This window comes from Festucalex cinctus, chromosome 11 (genome assembly GCF_051991245.1).
Source record: "Festucalex cinctus isolate MCC-2025b chromosome 11, RoL_Fcin_1.0, whole genome shotgun sequence".
NCBI classification, from domain to species: domain Eukaryota; kingdom Metazoa; phylum Chordata; class Actinopteri; order Syngnathiformes; family Syngnathidae; genus Festucalex; species Festucalex cinctus.
This window is the reverse complement of record NC_135421.1, coordinates 5,721,531-5,737,583: the sequence shown is the minus strand read 5'-3', so window position 1 is coordinate 5,737,583 and position 16,053 is coordinate 5,721,531.

Here is a 16,053-nt window from a genome sequence, read left to right as displayed (position 1 = left end):
ACCCCAAAACAATGAGCATAAGCAGACGCGAGCCGCTCAAGGGAGAGGATGTGTATTTATTTATAAGCACCTCGATTTCAGGATTTAGCTAATTTTCACATCGTGGTACTTTAAATGGACAAATTAATCGAATTAATTTCATCATTTTGACACTTAATTGGTTTAAACCTTTTTTTTTTTTTTTTTTTTTTTTCAGGGAGTCAGATGACATTGATATTTTAATGTTTCATGTCATATAGCCTTATGCCCGTGTAGACCCGGCGGCATGGGCGGATATTATAGGGTAGTGATGGGAATTACAGTTCTTTTGGGTGAACTAAATCACTTAGAATCAGTTCATTTAAAAGAACTGTTCAAAAGATTTGTTCACCGAATCGTCTCCCGCTGCCTTTTTATAGATGGAAAAAGATTGATGCAATGTGACGCATTGTAATGGGAGCCACCAAACGTCAAACCTCGATCCAGGCTGACACATTTGACATTACTGGAATTCCTATGAGTCCTCATGTTACAACGTTCACATGTTCAAGTGAGTGGAAAACTTATTTTAATAAGTCAAGCCACACACACACAACGCATGCATGGAGAATTGGTAGAACACTACACACAGTGATGCTGTTATTTTTGGGGTGTGATTGTGGACCCAAATGCGATGAAGCAGGGTGAGGAGGCAGAGAAGTCCAAACAGGATTTTCCATCCATCCATTTTCTTGACCCCTTATTCCTCACAAGGGTCGCGGGGGGTTCTGGCCCCTATCTCAGCTGGCTCTGGGCAGTAGGCGGGGGACATCCTGGATTGGTTGCCCTCCAATCGCAGGGCACACAGAGACGAACAACCATCCACGCGCACAAGCACACCTAGGGACAATTCGGAGCACCCAATTAACCTGCCGTGCATGTCTTTGGAATGTGGGTGGAGACCGGAGTACCCGGAGAAGACCCACGCGGGCACGGGGAGAACATGCAAACTCCACCCAGGAAGGCCGGAGCCTGGACTCGAACCGGAGTCCTCAGAACTGGGAGGCGGACGTGCTAACCACTCATCCACCGTGCCACCCCCAAACAGGATTTTAATTAACAAAATCAAAAGCAAACTCCAAGAAGCAAGCGATGCAAGAGGTGTGTGCGTGTGTGTTGGAGGGGGGCAACAGGGGGGAAAAAAAACAAACAAAATACCGCCAGAGTGACAAGGGGAAAGCTACAATGGATCAACGCAGACAGAAAGACAAGAGACTAAAGGCCCCGTCCACACGAAAGTTTAATTGTAGAACAACACACACACTGATTTGGAGCAGCAGCAGTGAGAGAGTAAGAGGAGCGGTAGAGCGTCGGATATGGATAATAAGGAACTATATCCGTTTATGTTTGTATCTGGAAAAAAAGAATTATCCATATACCGGATACTTGTGTTGTACGGCTATCAGGCTCATCCCTAGTAGCAATAGAGCTAACCCAACACACTTCACAAATATGTAAGTATTAACACATATAACACAGTTATATGGTAGGATAGACGTTTTTACATAATAGTACGAATCATTTCGTAATATGATCGCACAGCACTGCAAAAGCATAGGAAGGGCACGGAGACCTGCCAGTCATCCCTCTCACGCACAACGGAGTGGGACGACACGTCTCGTCTCCAATCACGATCTTCATTTCATTGAAGTTAGAATGTTATCCAGCCATCTGTTGTTATGGCAACCAACTGCATTGCTCAGACCCAGCAGAACCTTTTCTTTAGCATCTTCATACATGGAGGGCAAAACTTTTGTTGAAATATGCGACCTGCTGGGCATATTATACCGTGGTTCAAGCTGAGGTGTGTGGAAGTTTCATTGTAAATGAGGGTGGAATAGTTGGCTGGACCGTTGTTTTCCCACTTCTAGCTGAACGTGACAAATCTAAATCTTTGTTATACCTGCATATATGTCCTGCCATGTTTGTAGTGTTTCCCGTGGCTGGATATGGTACATAGCATATCTTGCACACTGTGGTCGTTGTCGACACAACTCACCAGGAACCCAAAATGTTTCCAAACTGGTGACTTGAGAGAAGCAGGAGCGGCTTCGAGCTCCGTCTCCTTTATCCACGCTTGCCATTACTGCAGGTCAGTTAACAAGTGGCGTTTGTAGCTACATGCGCTGTGTCTCATTTGCTTTCCCTGCTGGGGCGTCCGGAGTAGGTGGGGGTGATCGTCTATCCCCTCTTTTATTTCGATGGTCGAAATCGTGACATAATTGTAATCGATTTCGATTAAAAAAAAAAAACGACATTGTGACACCCCTTATATATATGTGTAAATATATATATGTATATATATATATATATATATATATATATATATATATATATATATATATATATATATATATATATATATATATATATATATATATTCGAACTGAATCGAACATTAATCCTACTGAATCGAACTTCGAAACCTAATCATACTGAATCGACCGAATCGTTTCGTTTTAAAATCGAACCGTCCTTGTATCGGCTCGCACCCCATGTATCGAGATGCGTATTGAACCGTCTTGATTTAATGTTCCATTAATATAACATTCTTCCATGCTTAAGGTGTGAAAGTTAGACGTTTTTTTGAATATTTTTCCATCAAGAATGGATGTTAAAAAATCGATTCGGCTGCCTATTGAATCGATTCGAGAATTGCATGCTGTAGTATCGCGATATATTGCCGAATCGATTTTTTAAACACCACTAATATATATATATATATATATATCAGAATTAATCGCACAACTTCAATAGTTAACTCACAATTAATCGTAACATTTTATATCTGTTCTAAATGTACACTAAAATAATTTTCCCCAAGTTTTCATACTCTTGATAACACAAAAAAATTTGAAAAAATATTAAACTAATAGAAATATTGTATATTTTAGTCAGTGATAAAGTAATTTCATAATAATTAATACAATTGAGTTCAAATTAAGGATGTACTGTACACTGTTAAACAAAAACAAAAAACTAGTGTGATTTTGATTTGTGTTGAGGTCATTTTTCTGCCACTAGATGGCATTATTTGGAAGACATTGGTGACAGCTCAGTACATTTTTCTTTTCATTTTAAGAGCTATCTAATCTTTAATATGAAGTAACTTGTGAAATTCTGCACTTTTTTAAAATTGTAAAATACAACTTGACCCCAGTCTCCACAAATATATGCATTATTATTACATTTATTACTGCTAAATGTTGACGTGGATGTGTTGCGACTGGAATTACCCCAAGTCGCGTAAAAAAAAATTAGTGGCATTAAAGGAACTTTGAATTAACTCAAAATTAATGCACTAATTTTGACAGCCCTAATATATACATATATATATATATATATATATATATATATATATATATATATATATATATATATATATATATATATCCATCCATCCATCCTCTGTACCGCTTATTCCTCACAAGGGTCGCGGGGGGTGCTGGCGCCTATCTCAGCTGGATCTGGGCAGTAGGCGGGGGACACCCTGGACTAGTTGCCAGCCAATCGCAGGGCACACAGAGACGAACAACCATCCACGCGCACAAGCACACCTAGGGACAATTCGGAGCACCCAATTAACCTGCCGTGCATGTCTTTAGAATGTGGGTGGAGACCGGAGTACCCGGAGAAGACCCACGCGGGCACGGGGAGAACATGCAAACTCCACCCAGGAAGGTCCGAGCCTGGACTCGAACCGGAGTCCTCAGAACTGGGAGGTGGACGAGTGGTTGCCGCCTATATGTATATATATATATATATATATGTATATATATATATATATATATATATATATATATATATATATATATATATATATATATATATATATATATATATATATACATATATATATATATATATATATATATATATATATATATATATATATGTATATATATATATATATATATATATATATATATATATATATATATATATATATATATATAGATAGATAGATAGATAGATAGATAGATAGATAGATAGATAGATAAAGGTGTTTTTTTGTTGGTGTTCTGTCATACAGTAAGAGAAAAGACAACTCCCTCAGTCCTAATGCTATGAAATGTAATGGAACTATAAAACGTGCCAAAATTTTGACAGGCATTTTTGTTTTTATCAACTTGCCTTCAAAACAAAAGTTGCTGTGCAATATGAAAGAATAAAATAATAATCAGCTGAAAACAGTGTCAACATTGACAAGCAAACAAACTATTTTTAGCCTCACAAAACTATGTAAATTTACCTCACATCTGGCCATTTCAAATAAAATAAAAAAGATGGATTGACCCTCTCTCTCTCTCTCTCTCTCTCTCTCTCCCCCCTCCGTACACCTTTCCTCTCCACCTGTCCATTTCTTCTTTTCTAGCTCTCAAACCAGGGGTTGAATCTCAAGAGACGTATTTCAAACTTCTGATCCGATAGCCTGTTCCTCTTTCCACTCGAGTAGGTCAGTTTCCATTACCCTCAGGTTTGCGCAAAAGGAAGCACTGGTAAAGGAAATACAGGATTTAAAAAACAAAACAAAAAAAAACTCTCAAATATCTCAAAAAAGTTTTTAGGCTCTCATGAGGTGGGTTTTGAGACGTGTTGAAATAGAAGTATTTCGCTAAAGTGAAATGGAAACACTTTTTGCACATTCCCTGTAGTTGTGGGAACCCTGCCTGGTCACAGAAGAAAGGAAGTACGAGGCAACACACTTTTGTGTCTGAGCTGCCTCCCAAGGGGATAACAAGTCTTTTTAAGCACAAAGCGATTTAGCTACAGAGCCGAGACCGCCGTTCCATGCACGCTCCATATCGTTGCATGAGAAATGGCCGTTTGGCATCGAGCCATCGAGCGACACACGGCGCACGTCGTCGTTGAAATCCGTTCTATCCGTCCGCACCATAACACGAGTTACAAATAATTGTTTTAATCTTCATTCTGTTCCGTGTATGTGAAGTATTCAGTTAACTTAAATCACTTTAAACAACATGTCTTGTATGAAACTCAATTTGAGTATCATCATCATCTTTATTTTTTAATTCCAAATAGTCATGCATTCATTTACTTTTGTAGTGAGATGCATGGCTGCTACAGCATTTCTAGGTCAATATAACAATATAATTACTAATGGGGGTTTAGGAAAAAATCACCACCACACATTAACAGAAGCCCAGAGGCGTAGTTTGAGAAGGAGTTCATGGCTATACATTCTGTATTTATATAGTGTATTTTCCTGAGTGAAAACAGAAGACCTGCCTTTAAAATGTGTGCAATTGTGAATTACCAACTGCTTATAGAATTTCCACTTATATTACATATGTTTGCAATCTTATCAAACAACTGGAAGATGTTAGTGATACAGCAACACAGACAGTGGCCAATGAAGAGGTGTCCTCTCTTGTTTAAGATTCTAGCCTGGACCTGGAAATGAGCGAGTCTGTGGTCACTGCTCAGACAAGCCCATTGCCAGAGTCCAGTGTCAGCCAGCACTTGTGCAAAAAGGCACGACGTGTCAGGGAAAAGGACAGTGAGCTGCGAAAACCTCAATTGCTAAAAGAAATGTCAAATGCTGTCAGATTTGGTTTCAACACAGAAAAAGATGTGGATAAAGAAAAAGAGTCAATCTTCAGACGACAGGTTGCATTTGAGCTAAGTCAAATTAAAGACATAACTTTAAAGATGAGAGTTTTAAAAAAACAAATAACTTTACTAATTTCAGGAAGCAGATCAGCAACTCACACAGTGCACATACAGGCTCCATCCACCATTTGTCACTGTTAATAATCAATTTTGATTTTACCTCACAGCACATGGCTGAATGTTTATTTTAGGTTGATTTGAAACCCCCCACCACCCACAATTCAAAACAAATTCTAATAAACAATTCCCCAATGATGCAATTATTATTTTTTTTGATGAATGGCACACCATTGTTTTTACTAATGCAAGTTAAGCCACGACAATTGTTGTTGTTGTTATTTCAAGTGAAAGTGCAGACTTGAACAATAACATAATGGAGATCCTATTGCAGATTCTTGTTCAGGTTCAGAAGACCTGCATCCATTGCTCTTCAGGGTTCAGAATGGGCAAAAACCACCACCTGTCAGCCTGCCCTAGCTCCCCACATTCTAATGGACAAAATGTATAATGTGTATCCACAACTGCCATGAGTACTACAGAAAAGCAACCTTTGCAATTGCGGAATGTGCTTCCTGAATGACCAGGGGGCTTTCATGTAGCTGTGTTTGTCGTCCACTGCACTCAGTCAATTTCGGACCTGCCAAGAAGTCCTTGGCAATTAAACATTCAATTGGAATTTGGAATTTGAAATGCTGTAAAAAATAATAATAATTAAAAAAAAAATAACGTGCCATATTTTCCGCACTTTAAGGCACACCCTTCAATGAATGACATATTTTAAAACTTTTTCCATATATAAGGCTGGGGTTATGTTATGCATCCATTAGATGGTGCTGCGCTAATGGAAATGTCAACAAAACAGTCAGATAGGTCAGTCAAACTTTAGTAATAGATTACAAACCAGCTTTCTGACAACTCCATTCACTCCCAAAATGAATAACCAGCTGTTTTATTATTTTCTCTGAGGTAAAGTATTAGTATTAGCTAGCGATCCAAGATGGCGGATCTTCCACGCATGCGTGTCATCGATCGTGCAGGGTCACCGAAAGCGTCTTGACAGCGAGACCTGTTGCGGCTCAATATTGATCCATATATAAGGTGCACTGGATTATAAGGCGCATGGTCAGCTTTTGAAAAAATTGAAGGTGCGCCTTATAGTGCGGAAAGTACGGTATTTATTTATTCATTTATTTATATCCACTTGTAAGCATAAAGCTGAACCATGACAACTAGGTAGATTTTTTTTTCAGCTTCTATTTGGTAATGTCAACTAAGGATTTATTGAAGCAAGGCAAGGCAACTTTAGTTATATAACACATTTCATACACAAGCCAACTTAATGTGCTTCACACACAAAAAAAAGCACACCACCTAAAAGCAATTACAAACAGAACAGTAGAAGACATTCATCCATCCATTTTCTTAACCGCTTGCTCCTCACAAAGGTCGTGGGGGTGCTGGAGCCTATCCCAGCTGGCTTCGGGCAGTAGGCGGGGAACACCCTGGACTGGTTGTCAGCCAATCGCAGGGCACACAGAGACGAACAACCATCCACTCATAAACACACCTAGGGACAATTTGAAGCGCCCAATTAACCTGCCATGCATGTCTTTGGAATTTGGGAGGAGACCGGAGTACCCGGAGAAGGCCCACGCAGGCACGGGGAAAACATGCAAACTCCACCCAGCAAGGCCGGAGCCTGGACTCAATCTTGCGTCCTCAGTACTGGGAGGCGGACGTGCTAACCAGTCAATCACCGTGCCGCCAGCAGAAGACATTCTCAGGCATATCGCAATGTTGTGACAGAAAGTAAACTGTGCTTAGTGTAAAAACAGGCGCATCTTCATCTTCGTGCCGGGGCATGTCTTTGTGAATTTCCCAGATGCATTACGCCTACGCTGTCTAAATAGTGGATTTCTGCGTAGGCAGACCGATTTGGCGCTCTGAAGACGTGTGGTGGATAGTCATTGTATTTCATTTATAATTTCAATAGCAGCATCCTGACCTCGCATCACAACTGGGGGGTGGTTCATGATTGAGGGTGCAAGGCGCTCCAATTGCCCACTTATATATATATATATATATATATATAGATAGATAGATAGATAGATAGATAGATAGATAGATAGATAGATAAAGGTGTTTTTTTGTTGGTGTTCTGTCATACAGTAAGAGAAAAGACAACTCCCTCAGTCCTAATGCTATGAAATGTAATGGAACTATAAAACGTGCCAAAATTTTGACAGGCATTTTTGTTTTTATCAACTTGCCTTCAAAACAAAAGTTGCTGTGCAATATGAAAGAATAAAATAATAATCAGCTGAAAACAGTGTCAACATTGACAAGCAAACAAACTATTTTTAGCCTCACAAAACTATGTAAATTTACCTCACATCTGGCCATTTCAAATAAAATAAAAAAGATGGATTGACCCTCTCTCTCTCTCTCTCTCTCTCTCTCCCCCCCCTCCGTACACCTTTCCTCTCCACCTGTCCATTTCTTCTTTTCTAGCTCTCAAACCAGGGGTTGAATCTCAAGAGACGTATTTCAAACTTCTGATCCGATAGCCTGTTCCTCTTTCCACTCGAGTAGGTCAGTTTCCATTACCCTCAGGTTTGCGCAAAAGGAAGCACTGGTAAAGGAAATACAGGATTTAAAAAACAAAACAAAAAAAAACTCTCAAATATCTCAAAAAAGTTTTTAGGCTCTCATGAGGTGGGTTTTGAGACGTGTTGAAATAGAAGTATTTCGCTAAAGTGAAATGGAAACACTTTTTGCACATTCCCTGTAGTTGTGGGAACCCTGCCTGGTCACAGAAGAAAGGAAGTACGAGGCAACACACTTTTGTGTCTGAGCTGCCTCCCAAGGGGATAACAAGTCTTTTTAAGCACAAAGCGATTTAGCTACAGAGCCGAGACCGCCGTTCCATGCACGCTCCATATCGTTGCATGAGAAATGGCCGTTTGGCATCGAGCCATCGAGCGACACACGGCGCACGTCGTCGTTGAAATCCGTTCTATCCGTCCGCACCATAACACGAGTTACAAATAATTGTTTTAATCTTCATTCTGTTCCGTGTATGTGAAGTATTCAGTTAACTTAAATCACTTTAAACAACATGTCTTGTATGAAACTCAATTTGAGTATCATCATCATCTTTATTTTTTAATTCCAAATAGTCATGCATTCATTTACTTTTGTAGTGAGATGCATGGCTGCTACAGCATTTCTAGGTCAATATAACAATATAATTACTAATGGGGGTTTAGGAAAAAATCACCACCACACATTAACAGAAGCCCAGAGGCGTAGTTTGAGAAGGAGTTCATGGCTATACATTCTGTATTTATATAGTGTATTTTCCTGAGTGAAAACAGAAGACCTGCCTTTAAAATGTGTGCAATTGTGAATTACCAACTGCTTATAGAATTTCCACTTATATTACATATGTTTGCAATCTTATCAAACAACTGGAAGATGTTAGTGATACAGCAACACAGACAGTGGCCAATGAAGAGGTGTCCTCTCTTGTTTAAGATTCTAGCCTGGACCTGGAAATGAGCGAGTCTGTGGTCACTGCTCAGACAAGCCCATTGCCAGAGTCCAGTGTCAGCCAGCACTTGTGCAAAAAGGCACGACGTGTCAGGGAAAAGGACAGTGAGCTGCGAAAACCTCAATTGCTAAAAGAAATGTCAAATGCTGTCAGATTTGGTTTCAACACAGAAAAAGATGTGGATAAAGAAAAAGAGTCAATCTTCAGACGACAGGTTGCATTTGAGCTAAGTCAAATTAAAGACATAACTTTAAAGATGAGAGTTTTAAAAAAACAAATAACTTTACTAATTTCAGGAAGCAGATCAGCAACTCACACAGTGCACATACAGGCTCCATCCACCATTTGTCACTGTTAATAATCAATTTTGATTTTACCTCACAGCACATGGCTGAATGTTTATTTTAGGTTGATTTGAAACCCCCCACCACCCACAATTCAAAACAAATTCTAATAAACAATTCCCCAATGATGCAATTATTATTTTTTTTGATGAATGGCACACCATTGTTTTTACTAATGCAAGTTAAGCCACGACAATTGTTGTTGTTGTTATTTCAAGTGAAAGTGCAGACTTGAACAATAACATAATGGAGATCCTATTGCAGATTCTTGTTCAGGTTCAGAAGACCTGCATCCATTGCTCTTCAGGGTTCAGAATGGGCAAAAACCACCACCTGTCAGCCTGCCCTAGCTCCCCACATTCTAATGGACAAAATGTATAATGTGTATCCACAACTGCCATGAGTACTACAGAAAAGCAACCTTTGCAATTGCGGAATGTGCTTCCTGAATGACCAGGGGGCTTTCATGTAGCTGTGTTTGTCGTCCACTGCACTCAGTCAATTTCGGACCTGCCAAGAAGTCCTTGGCAATTAAACATTCAATTGGAATTTGGAATTTGAAATGCTGTAAAAAATAATAATAATTAAAAAAAAAATAACGTGCCATATTTTCCGCACTTTAAGGCACACCCTTCAATGAATGACATATTTTAAAACTTTTTCCATATATAAGGCTGGGGTTATGTTATGCATCCATTAGATGGTGCTGCGCTAATGGAAATGTCAACAAAACAGTCAGATAGGTCAGTCAAACTTTAGTAATAGATTACAAACCAGCTTTCTGACAACTCCATTCACTCCCAAAATGAATAACCAGCTGTTTTATTATTTTCTCTGAGGTAAAGTATTAGTATTAGCTAGCGATCCAAGATGGCGGATCTTCCACGCATGCGTGTCATCGATCGTGCAGGGTCACCGAAAGCGTCTTGACAGCGAGACCTGTTGCGGCTCAATATTGATCCATATATAAGGTGCACTGGATTATAAGGCGCATGGTCAGCTTTTGAAAAAATTGAAGGTGCGCCTTATAGTGCGGAAAGTACGGTATTTATTTATTCATTTATTTATATCCACTTGTAAGCATAAAGCTGAACCATGACAACTAGGTAGATTTTTTTTTCAGCTTCTATTTGGTAATGTCAACTAAGGATTTATTGAAGCAAGGCAAGGCAACTTTAGTTATATAACACATTTCATACACAAGCCAACTTAATGTGCTTCACACACAAAAAAAAGCACACCACCTAAAAGCAATTACAAACAGAACAGTAGAAGACATTCATCCATCCATTTTCTTAACCGCTTGCTCCTCACAAAGGTCGTGGGGGTGCTGGAGCCTATCCCAGCTGGCTTCGGGCAGTAGGCGGGGAACACCCTGGACTGGTTGTCAGCCAATCGCAGGGCACACAGAGACGAACAACCATCCACTCATAAACACACCTAGGGACAATTTGAAGCGCCCAATTAACCTGCCATGCATGTCTTTGGAATTTGGGAGGAGACCGGAGTACCCGGAGAAGGCCCACGCAGGCACGGGGAAAACATGCAAACTCCACCCAGCAAGGCCGGAGCCTGGACTCAATCTTGCGTCCTCAGTACTGGGAGGCGGACGTGCTAACCAGTCAATCACCGTGCCGCCAGCAGAAGACATTCTCAGGCATATCGCAATGTTGTGACAGAAAGTAAACTGTGCTTAGTGTAAAAACAGGCGCATCTTCATCTTCGTGCCGGGGCATGTCTTTGTGAATTTCCCAGATGCATTACGCCTACGCTGTCTAAATAGTGGATTTCTGCGTAGGCAGACCGATTTGGCGCTCTGAAGACGTGTGGTGGATAGTCATTGTATTTCATTTATAATTTCAATAGCAGCATCCTGACCTCGCATCACAACTGGGGGGTGGTTCATGATTGAGGGTGCAAGGCGCTCCAATTGCCCACTTCACATGCGTGGCAGACTACATCATCCGCAAGGAGAGATCTTGCCGTTTACCTGTATGAACTCACTTTACGTGCTCCAATCTCATATTTTGGAACCCAATGAGTCAATTTCGAGGAAAATACCTAAAGGAAGCATCCATGCGCACAGTTAGACTGTGCTATTTTGTGCTGGGCATGAAAATGGGGCCCTTTGTTTTTGTAACTTATTTTTGTAATGTTTCTGCAAAGCTGCAATTTTTTATTTTCTTTCTAACACAATTGTGCACCAGGCAAGACCACTAAACCAAAGCCCTCTTCTTCCACCAGTTAGAAATCTTACATGCTCTCTCACACATATTTTCATAACGAGGCAGAACAAATTTGTACTTGTTTAAATGTACAGGCTTTCCAGAGAGCTAATGTTTTGTATACACACAAATAAAGTACAATTTCCAAATGTCCCCTTTAAGTATTTTGTTTCTTTCAAAACATAGATACCCATACCCTGGTTGATATTACAGCAAATGTGAAGTGCATACTGCCGAAGCATGTTCTCTTGAGAAACATGCACACACCGACAAGTACGTCAAAGGAACAAAATAGATCTGTCCATGCCTGCAGGGACAGTACACATAAGATAGCCTTTCCATTTTCCCCAATGTCATGCTACCCTTGCACATTAGCTTGCACAAGAGCAAATGTTACCTTGGAGGCAGCTCTAATCAGAGCAAGTTGAGGGTAGATTATCTGTCGTTGATTAATCCCATTGCAATACATGCTGTGGCCGCATCACACAACAATCCTCAGGCCATGTGGGTCAATAACCTCACTTAGTCTGATTTGCTCCACAACAAAGTATATAAATGAGGCACTTAGGACTTTTGCTGAAATCCACCAGGGCCTGGGTAATTTATGGCTGTGAAAGTTCAGAAACAGCATTTTGTCTTTGATTGCATTCCAAAATACAGCCATTCTACAAATGTCTGGTTGTCAGATATATAAGCTGTCAATCATTTGCAGTAGATGCAGCTGCTTTTTTCTTTTTATGTAAACCATTGCCGAACATACATATTATTATTATTTTAGTCAAATAGAGTACATCTCCATTCAGACGGGTTGTACATCAAAGCAGATGAAGCAGAACCACGAAAATAAAGAGCTATAACACATTCCTGTTTCTAAATGAGGTGATCTGTGCCAAAACAGGCTTTATAAACTGTATGATTGTCAGACCCCTGTGCCTGGATTTAATGTGATTTACGTAATAGCCATATTGAGTTATTTGGAGACGTATACTGCACTGACAATGTACGTTGCACTTTTCACATTTCTTTGGACACCTTCCTGATAACATTTTTCAGTTGATTTTGCAATATGGGGCGACGTGGCTCAATGGTAGAGTGGTCGTCTCCCAACCCAGATGTTGTGGGTTTGAACCCATGCAATTGTGACCATATCGAAGTATCCTTGAGCATGATACTGAACCGCCCAGTTGCCCCTGATGCTGCATCATCAGTAGGTGAATGAGTAGTCAAATGCAGGATTTTTTCTATGTACAAAATTCCGAGTTGGCCACCTCCGCTAAATCTGCTCAACAGCAACATATTTTAACTGCAGTTGCAGCGTTGCACCATTATGGAGGCGCTATATCAGCAGCAGTGCACCGAAAAGACCTGAAGCAATAACCAAAGAAGAAACAGCTTTTTTTTTTTCTTTTCTTTTCTTCCCAACTTTATTGTACCGAAGAAGAAACAAATCACAGAGCAACCGTTGCTCTCACCCATTTCCTGGTTGCAAGGCAGAGGTGGCACGCTCCAGCCATCGCCAAAGTCATACACAGAATATACAATAAACATAACAGTTTTTTCCAACACTGAACTATATTTACAATTTAATAGGTATTAGTGGATGATTTTTTAATGATTGTAGTAAACACACACACACAAAAAAAAGTGGGTTGTGGCCAGGTCATCCACTTAAATAATGGCTCCTGCCAGCCACAGTGCAAAACCTCCACTCGTTGTTTGATTTGAGCACTTGCCGTGAGATTCGCTTGCCTGGAGCGAAATTATGACGCCAATATTTCATCCACGGTGGGAATCCAAAATGTTTGTAGTCTGTAGCTATATATAGTGTGCATTTTTGACAATGACGCTGGCTGGCTGTTGGGCGTCTGGTTGTCTTGCTGGTAAAGCTGGAAGTAAATTTGGAAGTTTCTGTGCATTTCATGGGCTGTACTTTAAGACGTTGCCACATCATGGAACGGAAATTCATATTCTGAATCTTGGAAAAAAAGAAGAAGAAAAAAAACAGTGGCCGATACTTCCCACTCGTGAAATGTTATGACAGAACCGTTTTAATGAATGAATGCTTTAACATGATAATAGTCTTCTTCTTATTCTTATTGGGACTATTGTGATGATGATGATGATGATGATTATTATTATTGTTAACTCTTTCACTACCAACTATTTTAGAAAATTTCAAAATTTTCAATACCCACGCGATTGATTACGTTCAATAATTATATATAAGCCAAATCTACCAAATGACAGAATAGAATAGAATACTTTTTGCCCCGTCCCGTTCTTTTATAATTGACAGTAGAAAAATTAATTAATTAATTATGCGCAAATTAGTTTGTTAAAAAATTAACGTTATTGATTTCAAGTGGTAAGTCAATGCGCAATTTGACCTATTGTGGTACCCGTAGGCTACAGAGGCGCCCTCCTATTGACAACAACAGACATGGACGCGAGTGCAGCACAGCCAGGAAAGCGAGGCAAACTTATTTGGACGTAGATCTTCCAGAGCCGTTATTTTGACGGTTCTATTCTTCTCAATGTACATCTTTCATGTCACCGGGACCCACGGGGTTGTGCCGCTGGGATTCTGTAGTTGCCGCCGCTGCCTCAACTGCCATTCAGCACGGAGGCTACGGCGGGTATGAAATATTGAAACTGTCGGCCTCTATCTCCGGAACGCAATGTTGTGGCACCGACATCGTTGGAAAGCTGTTGTTGAGACGAGTCTGGGGGTGCCCTTATGTCCCTGGTAGATCGTACGGTTCAGGAGATACAGCCGCCCCAATACTTCCAGGAGGCCGATGATTTTCAAAAACTTGCCTGCTCTCCCGGGTAAAAATTGCGGGTTTGTCGACCCTCTATCTCCGGAACGGAACGTCGTGGAGTGACGGGACAAACACCGTTGAAACGTTCTTGGTCAGGGCATTCGGGTTATGTGGCTTCGGGGTCGCTATCGGACACCAGGTTCACCTGAAGTTTCCTCCTGCCTGATAAAGAGGAGGCTGTAGGCTACAGCTACATTCTAAAACGAAACTGACAGTCTGGTGAATCACGATGAGTGTTCACTGGGTCACTCAGGACTTCAGACAGCAAGTCAGAACCAGCCCACCCCCGGCAGGTCAAGGTATAGTAAAAGCTTATAGTAAAAAATAAATAAATAAAATAGGTTGCTAGATGTGATGCAGTCATGACATTTTTGGCAGTACAAGCCTAATAATCGAAATCAATCCGCCTCAGAAAATCAAGAGAGGGGTTTTATTAGCTACTCAAAACAGGGAGTAATGACCATATTAGGCTTAAAATGACAGACCTGGAAGATCTAGTTGTTTTAGCATTCTGGTAGTGCTAGTGGTTAAATGATGCACGTCATGGCGCATGGTCAGGATTAGGGATGTCCAGACCGATACTGAACTCTTTAGTCACCGATACTAATGCCAAATACCGATATGACTAGTAAATAAAATTCCCCACCCAAAAATGACAGATGATTTGAAAGAAAGACCTATATACCTCAATATATTATTTTCCCTTAACATTGAATGAAATTAATGGCAACATTGTACTCATATAATTTCTAATTATTAGTTCCTGATCGTAGAAAGGCTGCAGGAGGGCGACCGATAATGGTGTAGGTCACCGCCACGAGTGCCGATACCTTAGAACAAGACTTGTATTGGCACCGATCCCGATACCTGGTATCGGTAGTTGTCCAGTCAGGATGGTACCACCTCTGCCTCAATTTGAGCCAGGAAAAACCCAAAGCACTTTGAGTCCCATTTACCAAACATATTTCAAGAATAAATGACTTGATATTATTATTATTATTATTATTATTATTATTATTATTATTGTTATTATTATTAGATTTGATTACATTCAAGGAAAAATCCCACACTCTGGTTCTGTATTTCTATCATGATATTGTTACATTTGTGCACTGCCATTGATGCATTGCTAATCATACTACCATTATGTCCATGTTTCTGGGAAATGACTTCCAAACATGATTTACTATTTAGATTTTAGAAGATAGGTGTAAAATAAATAAAGGTGAAATGTTTGAGTTTACCAGTGCTTTTTTTCTTGATAACATACAGCAGCAGTTGAATAAGGAAGGGAAGCGTCCTCATTGTCGCTGGTGATGATGCAGTACTGATGCCCAGTCTGCCACGGATGATAGGACTGCTTTAATTCTCCAAGTCATCTTATGATCCCCAGATGGATAGGCAGCTGCTTTGGATTTGTGAGCCCAGGGAGGTGGGCGTCATTGAGGAGGGAACCA